This window comes from Fundulus heteroclitus, chromosome 7 (assembly GCF_011125445.2).
Source record: "Fundulus heteroclitus isolate FHET01 chromosome 7, MU-UCD_Fhet_4.1, whole genome shotgun sequence".
Classification (NCBI taxonomy): Eukaryota; Metazoa; Chordata; class Actinopteri; order Cyprinodontiformes; family Fundulidae; genus Fundulus; species Fundulus heteroclitus.
Genome location: NC_046367.1, coordinates 5,830,227 through 5,844,526, shown reverse-complemented (window position 1 = coordinate 5,844,526; position 14,300 = coordinate 5,830,227). Strand labels below are relative to the sequence as shown.

Here is a 14,300-nt window from a genome sequence, read left to right as displayed (position 1 = left end):
TTATAAAAAGGGTTTTAATGGTATATAGCCACATATGTTGCTTATGGGGAAAAAAAAGACCAAAAAAAACTTTGATCATGATAAAATAAGGTTATATACACCAAGTCTCCATCTTGATAGTCCTTTTTGAGCCAGAGGATAATTTGCTCACGGGCGCGATTAGCAAATATAAACGGACATGGTGACATCTAGCAAACAATCATAATGTCGGCTTGCTTAATTTATAAATCAATTGTGAATAATGTCGGACTGAGCCTGACCCTCTGCAATGCCTCACAGTAAAGTGGCAGCTCAGTGTGATCAAAGACCAAATGTTATTAAATAAATACATCGATCTACAGCAACCTTAAGAGCCTCATATCTGAATATTTAATCACGTCCGTCACCTCTGCAGTCACATCTGAGCCTTGCCAGGTTAAGCATCTGCTTCAGTGAACACCAATGTTCATACTATATTCCCAGCGACATTCCAGGCTTTTCCCTCTTGGAATCATATTTTTTTGCACTTTTTTTCCCTGGATCTTGGACCTTTCTTCATTGTTTCTCTGGGAGATGCTAATATCCATTAGCTGCTTCTTAGTTTTAACCCCTGCTGCACATGCGGAGGACGTACTTGCTGTAAAATGCTGTAAATAAACACAAAAAGCTTTATTTACTAACAAATTCAGCAAAAACAAAGCAGAAAACACAAAAATAACAACTAATATGCAACCAGAGTGAGCTACTGACGTATAAAAAAAAGTGAAATATCGTGGCCATGCACTTTTAAAGAGCCAACCTAAACACTATTGAACACAGATAATTTATTTTAATAGGTTGAATATTGAATATTGAATATTTGCGCTGCTCTAATTCGGCACAGTGCCATTTTGGTTAGAAACACCCACTGCTGCAGAATAAGGCTCCAAAGCAGGCTCCACACTGCTGGCCTCCACAGGTACTACCTCCTAAGGAGGATTGAGAAAAGCCAACCCTGTAGAAAAAAACTTTAATCAAAATACTTGTGTAGAGCCGAGTAGAGCCAGGCCAAGCAGAGTCTATGGAAAAGGGTCATAACTCTTTACTTTTTGTTTTGCTAATCAAACCACATTTACATAGTAAATGAGACATGGAAAATGAAAAGGGGAAGGGGGAAGCTGATATGTGGCTGAAGTTTGCGACATAGAATCCTACCTAAAATTACTGGCTAAGGATAAGCGTAAATAAAGCAAAATTGTTATTCACGCTGGCGGTAATGACACCCGGTCTCGCCGATCAGAGGTCACCAAAGTTGGTGTTGCTTCAGTGTGTGAGTTTGCTAAAACAATGTCAGACTCTGTAATTTTCTCTGGTCCCCTGCCTGATCTGACCAGTGATGACATGTTTAGCTGCATGTCGTCATTCAACCGCTGGTTGTCTAGGTGGTGTCCAGAAAACGACGTGGGCTATATTGATAACTGGCAAACTTTCTGGGGAAAACCTGGTCTGATCAGGAGAGATGGCATTCATCCCAGCTCTTCTTTCTAGGAATCTGGCCGGATTTATTAGTTCTCCTAAATGCTGACAACCCAGGGTCCAGACCAGGAAGCAGAGCCGTAGTTTAACACACCTCTCTGCAGCTTCTGTACTGTTACCCACCCATTACCCTATTGAGACGGTGTCTTTCCCACGGCCAAAACTTAACAGATCAAAAACTGATCTAAAAGGAACAAATCATAAAAATCTAATACAAATCCATACGGATCACTTTGAACCAAAAAATAAAAGAATTAAATGTGGTCTATTAAATATAAGGTCTCTCCCTCCAAAGACGTTGTTAGTTAATGAATTGATTTCTGATAATCAGATTGATTTGTTTTGTCTCACAGAAACCTGGCTACAAGAGGACTACGTTAGTATAAATGAGTCAACCCCCTCCAGTTATTCAAATTTCTACATTCCCAGATCTGTGGGAAGAGGAGGAGGAGTGGCAACTATCTTTCAGTCTGATTTATTAATTAGTCCCAGGCCAACTAATAATTACAGTTCTTTTGAACATTTAACCCTCAGTTTCCCTCATCCAAACTGCAAAGCAATAAAACCTCTTCTGTTTGTTGTTTTGTATCGTCCACACAGTTTTTGGATCAGTTGTCAGATTTCTTACCTGATTTGGTGTCAAATACTGATAAGGTTATTATAGTGGGTGATTTTAACATCCATGTTGACACTGAATGTGATAACCTTAGTGTAGCCTTTAAAACTATCCTAGATTCAATTGGTTTTGCTCAAAATGTGCATAAACCGACAAACTCTCGGCTCCATACTTTAGACCTTGTTCTGACATATGGCATTGATTGTGAAGAATTAACAGTATTCTCTCACAACCCTGTCTTGTCTGATAATTTATTAATAACATTTGAGTTTAATCTAACTGAGTTCTCCACCCCCAAAAGAGGGTTCCATTATAGTAGATCTTTATCGGATAATGCTGTATCAAAACTTAAAGAGTCTGTCCCCTTTTTAATATCTTAGTATTGCAGAAATGCCCTGTAGATGGCAGCAATGCTGTTTCTTCCCATTCACAAATCGATACCTTTGCTAACAATGTGACTTCCTCATTGCGTTCTGCATTAGACAATGTAGCTCCCTTGAAAAAGAAGGTGATTATTCGCAGGAAGCTGGCTCCCTGGTTTAATTCAGAGCTGCGTTCCTTGAAGCACAATGTTAGGAAATTGGAGAGAAAATGGCGCTCTACACACCAAGAGGAATTCTACTTAATCTGGAGGGGCAGTCTATTGTTGTATAACAAGACCCTTCGCAGAATTAGAGCATCATATTTTTCATCATTAATTGAAGAGAATAAAAATAATCCTAGATTTCTCTTTAGTACAGTTGCCAAACTTACTCAGAGCCACAGCTCTGTTGAGCCATCCATTCCCTTAGCTCTTAGTAATAACGATTTTATGGGATTCTTCATAAATAAAGTTGATGCCATTAAAAATAAAATAATTGGCATCCTCGCAGTGTTTGAACTGTTTAGAAGCAGTAGAGCTTTCTGAGCTATCTAAAATTTTAGCTTCATCTAAACCTTCTACCTGTATGTTAGACCCAATCCCAACCAAGTTGTTTAAGGACATATTCCCTTTCATCAGTGGCACTATTTTAGACATGATTAGTCTATCCTTAGTAAATGGATATGTACCACAGGTTTTTAAAGTAGCTGTTATTAAACCTTTACTTAAGAAACCTTCTCTTGATCAAGATGAGTTAGTAAACTACAGACCTATATCTAATCTTCTTTTCTTGAGAAAGTAGTTGCTAATCAACTTTGTGAACATTTACAAAGCAATGGCCTACTTGAGGAGTTTCAGTCAGGCTTCAGAGCTCATCATAGCACTGAAACAGCTCTGGTGAAGGTCACTAATGATATTCTCATGGCCTCAGATAATGGACTTGTGTCTGTACTTGTCCTGTTAGATCTCAGTGCTGCATTTGATACAGTTGATCACAATATTCTCCTACAAAGACTTGAATATACTATAGGGATTAAGGGGAAAGCATTAGGCTGGTTTAAATCTTATCTGTCAGACAGATTCCAGTTTGTTCATGTTAATAATAAATCTTCCTCAAACTCTAGGGTCACCTGTGGAGTACCACAGGGTTCAGTCCTTGGACCAATTCTATTTACTATATATATGCTTCCGATCGGCAAAATTATCAGACAGCATGGGATTAATTTCCACTGTTATGCTGATGATACTCAGCTATATTTATCCATAAATCCTGATGAATCCAATCAACTACTTCGACTGCAGTCATGTCTTGATGACATCAAAAGCTGGATGACTTTAAATTTCCTGCATCTAAATTCTGACAAGACCGAAGTTGTAATCTTTGGGCCAGAGTCCTCAAAAAATAAACTTCTTAACCAATTACTTAATCTGGGTGGCATTAACTTGGCCTCTGGTAATAAAGTAAAAAATCTTGGTGTTATTTTTGACCAAGACATGTCATTTAAATCCCATATTAAACAGGTTTCCAGAGTTTCCTTTTTTCACCTCCGGAATTTCGCCAAAATTAGAAACATTCTGTCCAGGAGTGATGCTGAAAAACTGGTCCATGCATTTGTTACTTCAAGGCTGGACTATTGTAATTCTTTACTATAAGGAAGTCCACAAAATGCAGTTCAAAGCCTTCAGCTGATCCAAAATGCTGCAGCAAGAGTTCTGATGAAAATCAACAAGCGGGATCATATTTCTCCAATTTTAGCTTCCCTTCTTTGGCGTCCTGTTAAATCAAGAATAGAATTTAAAATTCTTCTTCTAACATATAAACCCCCTAATAATCAAGCTCCATCATATATCAGAGCTCTGATCACCCCGTATGTTCCTAACAGAGCACTTTGCTCTCAGACTGCAGGTCTGCTGGTGGTTCCTAGAGTCTCTAAAACCAGAATGGGAGGCAGATCCTTTAGCTATCAGGCTCCTCTCCTCTGGAACCAACTCCCAGTTTTGGTCCGTGAGGCAGACACCCTGTCTACTTTTAAGACTAATCTTAAAACTTTCCTTTTTGACAAAGCTTATAGTTAGAGTGGCTCATGTTACCCTGAGCTATCTCTATAGTTATGCTGCTATAAGCTTAGGCTACTGAAGGACATCAGGGCCTATTTTTCTCACTCTACTGAGTTCTCCTGTTCTCCAATTTGAATTGTCTGTTGTTATTTTAACTTTTTATTCTCTATCATTTTTCTCTTGATAGTAGGTACATCTGGTCTGGCATTCTGTTAGCTGTGACATCATGCAGGGAAGACAGATCATCTGCTATTACCATATAACATAGAAAGGATTCCTGGATCAATGTGTGCTTCTGTGCTTTTTGTGTCTCTGCTCTGTCTTCTGTAACCCCCAGTAAGTCGAGGCAGATGAGCATTCAAACTGAGCCTGGTTCTGGTTCTGGTGGAGGTTTTCCTCCCTGTTAGAGGCAAACTTTCCTCTCCACTGTTGCTTCTTGCATGCTCAGTATGAGGGATTGAGCAAAGCCATCAACATTGCAGACGACTGTCCACTGTGGCTTGACTGAATGCTGCTTGTCAAGACTAGATCTACTGGGTTGCCTTAGATAGGAATCAATCTGTCTGTATGATTTCATTGAATTTGACTTTGTAAAGTGCCTTCAGATGACATGTTGTGAATTGGCGCTATATAAACAAAATTTAATTAAACTGAATAAACTGAATTATATTTGTAAAAAGGAGGATGAGGGGAAGATGGAGCGGGAGATCGACAGGCGGGAGATATTCCCTTTCAGGCGGGAGATATTCCCTTTCAGGCGGATTGGTGCAGCATCTGCTGTGAAGCGGGCGCTGTACCGATCCGTTGTGGTGAAGAGAGAGCTGAGCCAAAAGGCGAAGCTCTCGATTTACCGGTCGATCTACGTTCCTACCCTCATCTATGGTCACGAGCTTTGGGTCGTGACCGAAAGAACAAGATCCCGGATACAAGCGGCTGAAATTAGTTTTCTCCATAGTATGTCTGGGCTCTCCCTTAGAGATAGGGTGAGGAGCTAAGTCATCCGGGGAGGACTCAGAGTAGAGCTGCTGATCCTTCACGTCGAGAGGAGCCAGTTGAGGTGGCTCGGGCATCTGGTCAGGATGCCTCCCGGACGCCTCCCTGGTGAGGTGTTCCGGGCACGTCCCACCGGGAGGAGGCCCAGGGGAAGACCCAGGACACGCTGGAGGGACTATGTCTCCCGGCTGGCCTGGGAACGCCTTGGGATTCCTCCTGAGGAGCTGGCCCAAGTGGCCGGAGAGAGGGACGTCTGGGCCTCCCTACTGAAGCTGCTACCCCCGCGACCCAACCCCGGATAAGCGGAAGAAGACGGACGGACGGACGGATATTTGTAAAAAGTCTTGGCATTATTTAAAGTTGTCAAAAAAAATTCTTCACATAAACTGTGTGTAGACTTTTGAGACCAGCGCTGTACTCATTCCCAAATAAGAATTTGTTGTGTATTTTGTGTTCAAGTCATGCATTTTGAGTTCTCTTTTTTTCCCTTCCTGATTTCTTTCACACAAGTTTTATAAATAAAGAGAACAATCTTCAGCAAGTATTTGGGCCTATTGCAGTTTGATGTATGTTTTAAAATTATTTTATTTCCTGGTGTCAAAATACCTTTGAAATGTTTTATTGTTTTTGAATCAGCAAAGTACCCCATCCCCCCCCCCCCGTGCTATACATTTATCAATTAACTTGAATAGGATAACAAATCTAAACTTTTCAAAGCCTTTTGATTGACTAATTAGAATCAATGTTAACATTGAAGGTTAAAAATGGAAAAAAGTACACTAGCATATCATATTTCTGCGGCAATATTCAAATCATATTTTTATTTTGTGTTATGGGACACAGGTGGAGCACAATAAGAAGGAACCCCCAAGGGACACACGAAGGCAAAGAAGGAAGTCAAGCAAGAACAATGAAAATATTTTTTTTCATGTTCTATAAATAGTTGAGAGAATCTGTTATTTTCATGTTTAATTTAAACTAGCTAACCAATGACATTTAACTGCTTGTTTTAAACATCAGAATGACATAAAAATGTACAAGTTAAACAAGATTATTTATGCCACAGACAGAATCAGGTTAAAAACTTACATCATCCAATAACAAGGTTGCATTCTGACAGGAAAACAGAGGCATCTCTGAAAAGGAAAAAAAAAATATTTCAAAGAAGAGTGAATGTGAAACTAAATTAATGAAAATAAATCAAGTAGAATACAAACGTTCTGCTTGAAAATTATTCAAACTAGGATTGCATAATCTTCTCAGCAGTCTTGTTTTGGGTTCATTTCATTGCTCCACAGAGTAATAAGTCAACACGAAGATCAAGTGTATAGGGAATACAAGGTCTAAAAGGTCTAAACTACACAGACAGACACTGATTCATCAAGGTTTAATGTGTTCAAACAGCAACTTTCTTTATGCACGTCTGGTATGTCATAAAGAGTTGCTTGATTCAGAGCTGAGAGTCTTCTACTGTTCTTGTTTCATTTGTTTTTTTACCCTACAAGTCATCATGTACCATTAAATCAGTATTACGGCAGACAGAAAGCTCAGTCTCTGCTTTGCTCAGGGATGTGGAGTGGATCTGAATGAGGCCAACTTAAAGGCCTCAGTGTGCTTAATCTTTGAGTCCATGTATTAAACCTCCTGTTCAGCAGCAGAAACAGAGGTAGAGAACTCCATTTTCTTAGACAAGCCTACTGATGTTCAGTGTTTTGCAGAATAAGGTACTGCTGGTTTTCAACATTATTTCTGTCACTTTGTTTGCTCCAAAATGAATCATTGCAAGAACAGACCACAGTAGATTGCAAAGAAGCAATAAAATGTATCTACATTGGCCTGCAAAACTATTCATACCACTTGAACCTTTCTGCATATCGTCTCATTACAACCACAAAAATAAAAATATTTTATTGGAATTTTATATGAAAGACTAACACAAAGTGGTTGATTATCTGAATTAAAACCTGACACAATAAAAGAAGCAATGGAGACTGCCACCAACCATTGATCAGAGTAGCAATTTGTTACAATAGAGACAGAGAAAATGTCACAATCCACAGGTGTCTGGTTATTATTTTGTTTTAGGTTCCTGGGGATTGTGCTTGCTTCAGTTTGTTCTCTTTTAATGTTGTTTTGTCTTCTCTAGATATTGCTCCTTCCTCCTGGTTTCCTGTCACCATTTAGTATTCTGGTTATCAAGGATTTAGTTGGTTATTTGTCATTTCCGTTTGATGATTGTTTCCCCTGTGAACCTCAGTTTATTTATTTTTTGTTTTGTTATAGAGTTGTTTTGGTGAAGATTCTCAGTCATCCAGGTCATGGTCATTCCAAAAAAAAGTAAAAAACAAAGCAACTGGACTTGTTTTCCGTAGTTGAAGACGTTCCGCTTCCTCTCCAGGAAGCTTTCTCAATTCAAAAAGTCTGGAGTAATGATGAGTACCAAGCTATATCCCACTGCCCAAACAAAGGCCTTGTAATGGCTTAGATAACATGCAAATTCAACAGAAACAGGTTCACCCCTTAGTAATGGGCGGTTGTTAAAGCCATTAAGATAGCAGATTGAACTGAAACTGGTCCACTCCTCTGCAACGGGGAGTCGTTAGGGTTATTATTGGCCTGGCTTGCAGGAACAATGTTTTGATCACCCATATGAGGGTGAGAGTTAAGGTGATGATTGGTTGGAATTAATCCTATAGCTGTATTGTAAGTTTTTGAGAGTTGGAACCTAAGGCCTCCTCCTCTGCTTAAGGTTGGTTTTTCCCTCTTAACGTAGATGGCTTCCTTTACACCCCTTTCAAACCATCTGTCTTCTTTGTCCAAAATTTGAACATTTTGGTCCTCAAAAGAGTGTCCTTCTTTGTCCTTTAGCTGTAGGTGGACAGCAGAGTCTTGTCCTGAGGAGGTGGCTCTCCTGTGTTGAGCCATGCGTCTGTGGAGAGGTTGTTTGGTTTCTGATCTTTATATTGGAGAACCGTCCATTACTAAGGGGTGGACCTGTTTCTGTTGAATTTGCATGTTATCTAAGCCATTACAAGGCCTTTGTTTGGGCAGTGGTATATAGCTTGGTACTCATCATTACTCCAGACTTTTTGAATTGAGAAAGCTTCCTGGAGAGGAAGCGAAACTTCTTAAACTACGTAAAACAAGTCCAGTTGCTTTGTTTTTTACTTTTTTTTGGTATGGAGTTGTTTATTCTTTGTGATTTTGGTATTCTTGTTTAGTCCTGTTTTACTCCTTTTCTTCTGCCATTTCCTTCCGCTCCCTTTCCCTTAGCCTTTTCTTCACTATGCTCACCAGTGTTCACTAATCATCTGATCATCTTCAGCTCTCTCTCTCTCCCTCTCCTCCTAGCATTTAAGCAGCCAAATTTCATGTCTTTTCACTAGTTTCTCCTGTTTGCTACACCCAGTGTGTACTATCTGCTACTTGTGCTGGTCTCCTACCTGTAAGTTATTATTTTCACCCATTAAAATATATCCTAGTACTCTTATTTGGCTTCTGTTCGGGTCCATGCATTGCAGAACCATAACATGTTTGCATCTCCCAGGTGCTGTTTTGTACTACTGCACCTGAAAGAGTACAAACAGGAAGGAAAACATTAATTCATAAACATCATCTAGACAGGAGAAACCCCATTTCTTCATAATTTGACCTAATGTGTAAGGAAACTGGCACAACCCAAAAACATGAGTACAGCTTAGATTATTACCCTTAGCCCTTGTTCAGCAGTCACAGAAAAGATGGATGAAGAACGTTTTGCTAAAATTATGGAAACCTTTCTATTAAAACAGAATCCATGAGCAGCAAAAACAGTGCTCTAAAGTCACTTCTCAATTAACAGGCAACAATCAGGTGATCTAAGTAAGCTCCTCCTTTAGCACACAGAAAAACAGAACAGGAACATAAACACAATGTAAATTAAAACCGCAAGCGGTGATGATCGGCCCTTGAAGCCAAGGGCCGCTCTGGCCTATTGGCCACCGCGGGGGTTCGCGCACCGCCGGTCGCCAGCCACCGCAGAAGATGTCACGCATTTTTCCCGCCCGTCCAAAGGGCGATTCACACGAACGCGTTGGGCAGCACTCCCCCACGACTCACAAAAAAATCTGGTGAAGATCGGTCGATGCAGCGAGGAGATACAGCCGTTGAATAGTGAAAATGCATTGGGCCACCAGACCGGACTAAAGCGTTCAGCAGGACGTATTCGACCCGCGGGCCGTACGTTTGACACCCCTGGTTTAAACATTAGTATACCAATTTAATCAAAGGTATCTTACTAGCTGTTAATCCAGCTTTATGTCAAAAGTTAACAAAACATTTTTAGTTCTTTAAAGTTAATTGTTATTTCATGTGTTTAAGGGTTTCGTTTCTTGCATTAAGACAGCTTTTATGAACGTTTGACAGTCAAATTGGTGGATAAACACCCAAAAGAAATACTGTAACAGTAACACTTTATCAATTGGAAATATTGCTAAAGTATTACTTTAGCAATATTCCACATGTGGCCTCTGGTAATAAAGTCAAAAATCTTGGTGCTATTTTTGACCAAGACAGGTCATTGAAATCCCACATTAAAAAGGTTTCCAGAGTTTCCTTTTTTCACCTTCTAAATTAGAAACATTCTGTCCAGGAGCAATGCTCAAAAACTAGTCCATGCATTTGTTACTTGAAAGCTGGACTATTGTAATTCTTTACTACTATAAGGAAGTCCACAGAATGCAGTTTAAAGTCTTCAACTGATCCAAAATGCTGCAGAAGGAGTTCTGGTGAAAATCAACAAGAGCGATCATATTTCTCCAGTTTTAGCCTTCTTTCACTGGCTTACTGTTAAATCAAAAATAGAATTTAAAATTCTTCTACTAACGCATAAAGCCCTTAATAATCAAGCTCCATCATATATCAGAGCTCTGATTACCCCGTATGTTCCTAACAGAGCACTTTGCTCTCAGACTGCAGGTCTGCTGGTGGTTACTAGAGTCTCTAAAAGTAGAATGGGAGGCAGATCCTTTAGCTGTCAGGCTCCTCTCCTTTAGAAATAACTCCTAGTTTTGGTCTATGAGGCAGACACCCTGTCTACTTTTAAGACTAAGCTTGAAACTTTCCTTTTTGGCAAAGCTTCTAGTTAGAGTGGCTCATGTTACCCTGAGCTACCTCTATAGGTATAATAATAATTTAACAGGAGAGAATGCTACTTGTCAAGACTTTGATGCAATGAACTGGTTCCCTTATATAAGATTTTTTTGACCAATGTGTATAATCTGACCCAATCTGTACAATCTGATTGATTTTGACTTTGTAAAGCGCCTTGAGATGACATGTTTCATGAATTGGCACTATATAAATAACATTGAATTGCATCATCTCTTTAGACCAAGTAAACTATCACATTTTATGAGACAGTTATATTTAAAGATATAATCATCTAACGTTATTACTCTAAGCAAGTTAAAGCTCCATAAAAATTTTAGACCAGGTTTTAGTTCCACTCTTTTATTATGCACATCTAGGCTACCTATAAATATAAAGTATGGCATGCCAAAAAACATTTTCAACAAAAGGCAATTTTAGTAATTGCCTTGCAATTTTATATCTAAGCATTAAAAATGATAATATTTCACCAATTTTCACAGCAAGATGGAAATAACGACTATCCAACATTTTAAGATTTTGTAAAAAAAAATTTCTTTTTTTTACCTACCTTTTGAAATTAATACTTGTTTCTACTTCTCCAAAATTATACTTCAAGAAAATTATTGTGCTGTCCTGGGGCCATATGCAGCTAGACAGCTAGGACAAAAGTTCCAGACACAAAGCTCCCTTTTCTTGCGTTCTCTGAATAACCTTTATTCACAAATCTGGCTTTAAACATTCTTTTTGTAAAAAGACGAATATTTTCCAAGGCAGAAGCATGTAGAACAAATTTAACTTCAACAGGTGAGAGCACTCACTATCTCACGTAATTCACATTGAGATCTAACAAAGTTGTGACGTCTCACTCTGATTAAATATGAACCCAAAACGTTTCTAACTGTTTTTACCATGGATTTCCTCTGACTAAGAATTAATTAATATCTTATTTATGTAATGTATTCACAACATGAATTCCTTGCTGTCTTAACAAAAGGCAGAAAAACTATAATGTTACTTTCTATAATTATTACAGGTTCTGCTGAGATGTCAAATTCTGGAGAGTGCTTAGACACCCTGACACACAAATATGGATTAACTTCATTTCATGTGCACTCGTGAACTTGTTTTATTTGATTTAGTTTTCTTGATGTACTGTAGAGCGAGATGAGGTCTGTTGTGGTATTGTGCACTGGATTGAGAGGACAGTTGGTGTTGTCTGTCAAACCCAATCTTCTTAAGCTGCAAATTCGGTAAAGTTACAAGATTTCTTGCAACCTCTCATATGGAACTAGTCTAAAAAATAAATTATGCATTTTATTGTAAATATAAAATACTTAAAAACAAGATAAACATAGAGTATACAAATGTTTACAAATAATTATAAACATTGTTTTGCTTTGAGTCAAGCTCCAGAAAAATATTTTACAATTGTTTTTAAATCTTTATTGTGCTCCGCTCCGGCCTATTGGCCACCACAGGGGTTCGTGCACCGCCGGCCGCCAGCCACGGCAGAAGCTGTCACGCATTTTCCCCGCCTGTCCACCGGGCAATACACACGAAAGCATTGAGCAGCGCTCCCCCACGAAAAATCTGGTGCAGTTGATGCAGCGATGCATTTGGCCACCGGAGGCAGTGGCGACCCACCAGCTTAAAATCTATGTATTGACATCTTAAAAATGGTCTTATAGCTTAAAAGATCATCCTGTTTTGGTTGATTTTGTAGCCGAATAGAAGAGATGTTCTCCAAGCATTAAATAAGCCTTTTGACTTTTAATAATGTTGTTCTTTTAAGGTAATTTTAAGTTACTTTTTATTAAATTTGTCAATATCCTATGGAGGTCTGGACATATGGCAGCGGCGTTTCAGGTGACTTCGCCACTTCACCACGCTGCCCTGCTCCATTGAATCCAGTTGATTTTGTAGCCGAATAGAAGAGATGCTCTCAAAGCATTAAATAAGCCTTTTGACTTTTAAAAATGTTGTCCTTTTAAGGTAATTTTAAGTAACTTTTCATTAAATTTCTCAAAATCCTATGAAAGTCTGGACATATGGCAGCGGCGTTTCAGGTGACTTCCCCACGCCACCACGCCGCACTGCTCCATGGAATCCAGTTGGGCCTGGAATCCACAACACACCAACATGTCTTCTGTCTGTGGACACAGTTTCATGTTGATTAGCTCAGAGGGGTAATATAGCGACTGTTAACAATAAAACATGACACTTCCTGTTGTCAGGGGACGTGGCCTAAGCAATGTCATTATTTGACCATTGGATATTGTAGGAGACGTAGTGGTGATCAACTACTGAAAGTTTGGTGGCTCTGTGAGTTTTTGTGTGAAATATAACAGTTTTGTGTTTCATGGCGAGTAGGTGAACTTTGACCCCTGCTAACCCCCCTTCACCATGCTCAAAAACTCACCGTTTTGATAACTTTTAATTGGCCATGCGTTATGATCAGACTGCCCGAGTTTCAAGCCGCTCGCTCAAAATCTCTAGGACAAGTTTGATCATATACCAATGCTGTAAACCTAGAAAATTTGGTCAAATTACGACCTTCAATCTAAAATGGCCAACTTCCTGTGATACTTGCACTATGATGTTAATTGTAAATTCTGAGCGCCTTGTTGAGCTCTACAACTGTAACAAATCTCATTTCTCTACGATGAAGTAAGTGAATAGCAAAGGGTCCTTTGAAAATTGCTAGGTGGCGCCGTTGAGGCATTTTTCTTTTGATTTTTGTGATGACCTTAAAATACAAAATTTTTAAACAGTCACCATGCATCTGCAAAGTTTGGTGAGTTTTTGAATATAATAAAGCCCCCAAAAAGGCCCCTCTTTAGGGTGGCAGATTAATAATAATTAAAGCCGCAAGCGGCGATGAGCGGCCCTCGCAGCCAAGCACCGCTGGGGTACGCGCACCGCCTGCCGCCAGCCACCGCAGAAGCTGTCACGCATTTTTCGCGCCCGTCCACCGGGCGATTCACACGAACCCGTTCGGCAGCGCTCCCCCACGACTAACAAAATATCAGGTGCAGATCGGTCGATGCAGTGAGGAGATACAGCCGTTGAATAATGATATTGCATTTGGCCACCGGGCCGGACTAAATCGTTCGGCGGGCCGTACGTTTGACAACCCTGGTTTAAACATTAGTTTACTGGTTGAAATGCAGTTCAAAGTCTTCAGCCGATCCAAAATGCTGCAGCAAGAGTTATGGAGATAGTTTCCTGCCAAATGGTTGTAAACAAAAAAGGTGTTGCACACAAATAAAACTTGTTTTGCACACAAAAAGATATGTTTCACACACAAAAAAATTGTTTTACAAACTGTCCGCCAACCTTGCACTCAAAATATCATTTATAAGTTTTCCTCCAGTACAAAATGGTCTCTGCACGCACAAAACAGCCTCTGCTCGACTACGAAACAATCCCACCTACGCTGCGGTAAATTTGTGCCAAAAGTCACGTGATGCATTAAGAGTTGTTGTTCAGACTTCCCGACATTGAGAAGAATTCAGTTATCTCTAAACTATTGGGCTAATTTACAGGGTCATAGTGAAGATCATCCAGCATAGAGCACTTTAACATCTTGTTGGGAAATGGAGAAGAGGGAGAGAAAAAGTTTTGGGTAGACAGTTAGACAAAAAGCAA

The 14,300-nt window shown here is 39.5% G+C and overlaps 1 protein-coding gene across 3 annotated transcripts in view; it reads right to left on the bottom strand.

Moving 5' to 3' along the window:
* The window catches only part of LOC105921041 (diacylglycerol kinase beta), a 309,320-nt gene that overhangs the window by 247,912 nt on the left and 47,108 nt on the right, over window positions 1–14,300 (bottom strand). Inside the window, exon 4 of one of the 3 annotated variants that reach the window (XM_036138803.1) lies at window positions 6,612–6,658. The exons of the other annotated variants lie outside the window; for them this stretch is intronic. The gene's annotated coding sequence lies outside the window, so the exon portion shown is untranslated. The remainder of the gene's footprint in view (window positions 1–6,611; window positions 6,659–14,300) is intronic. 3 annotated transcript variants of the gene reach the window in all.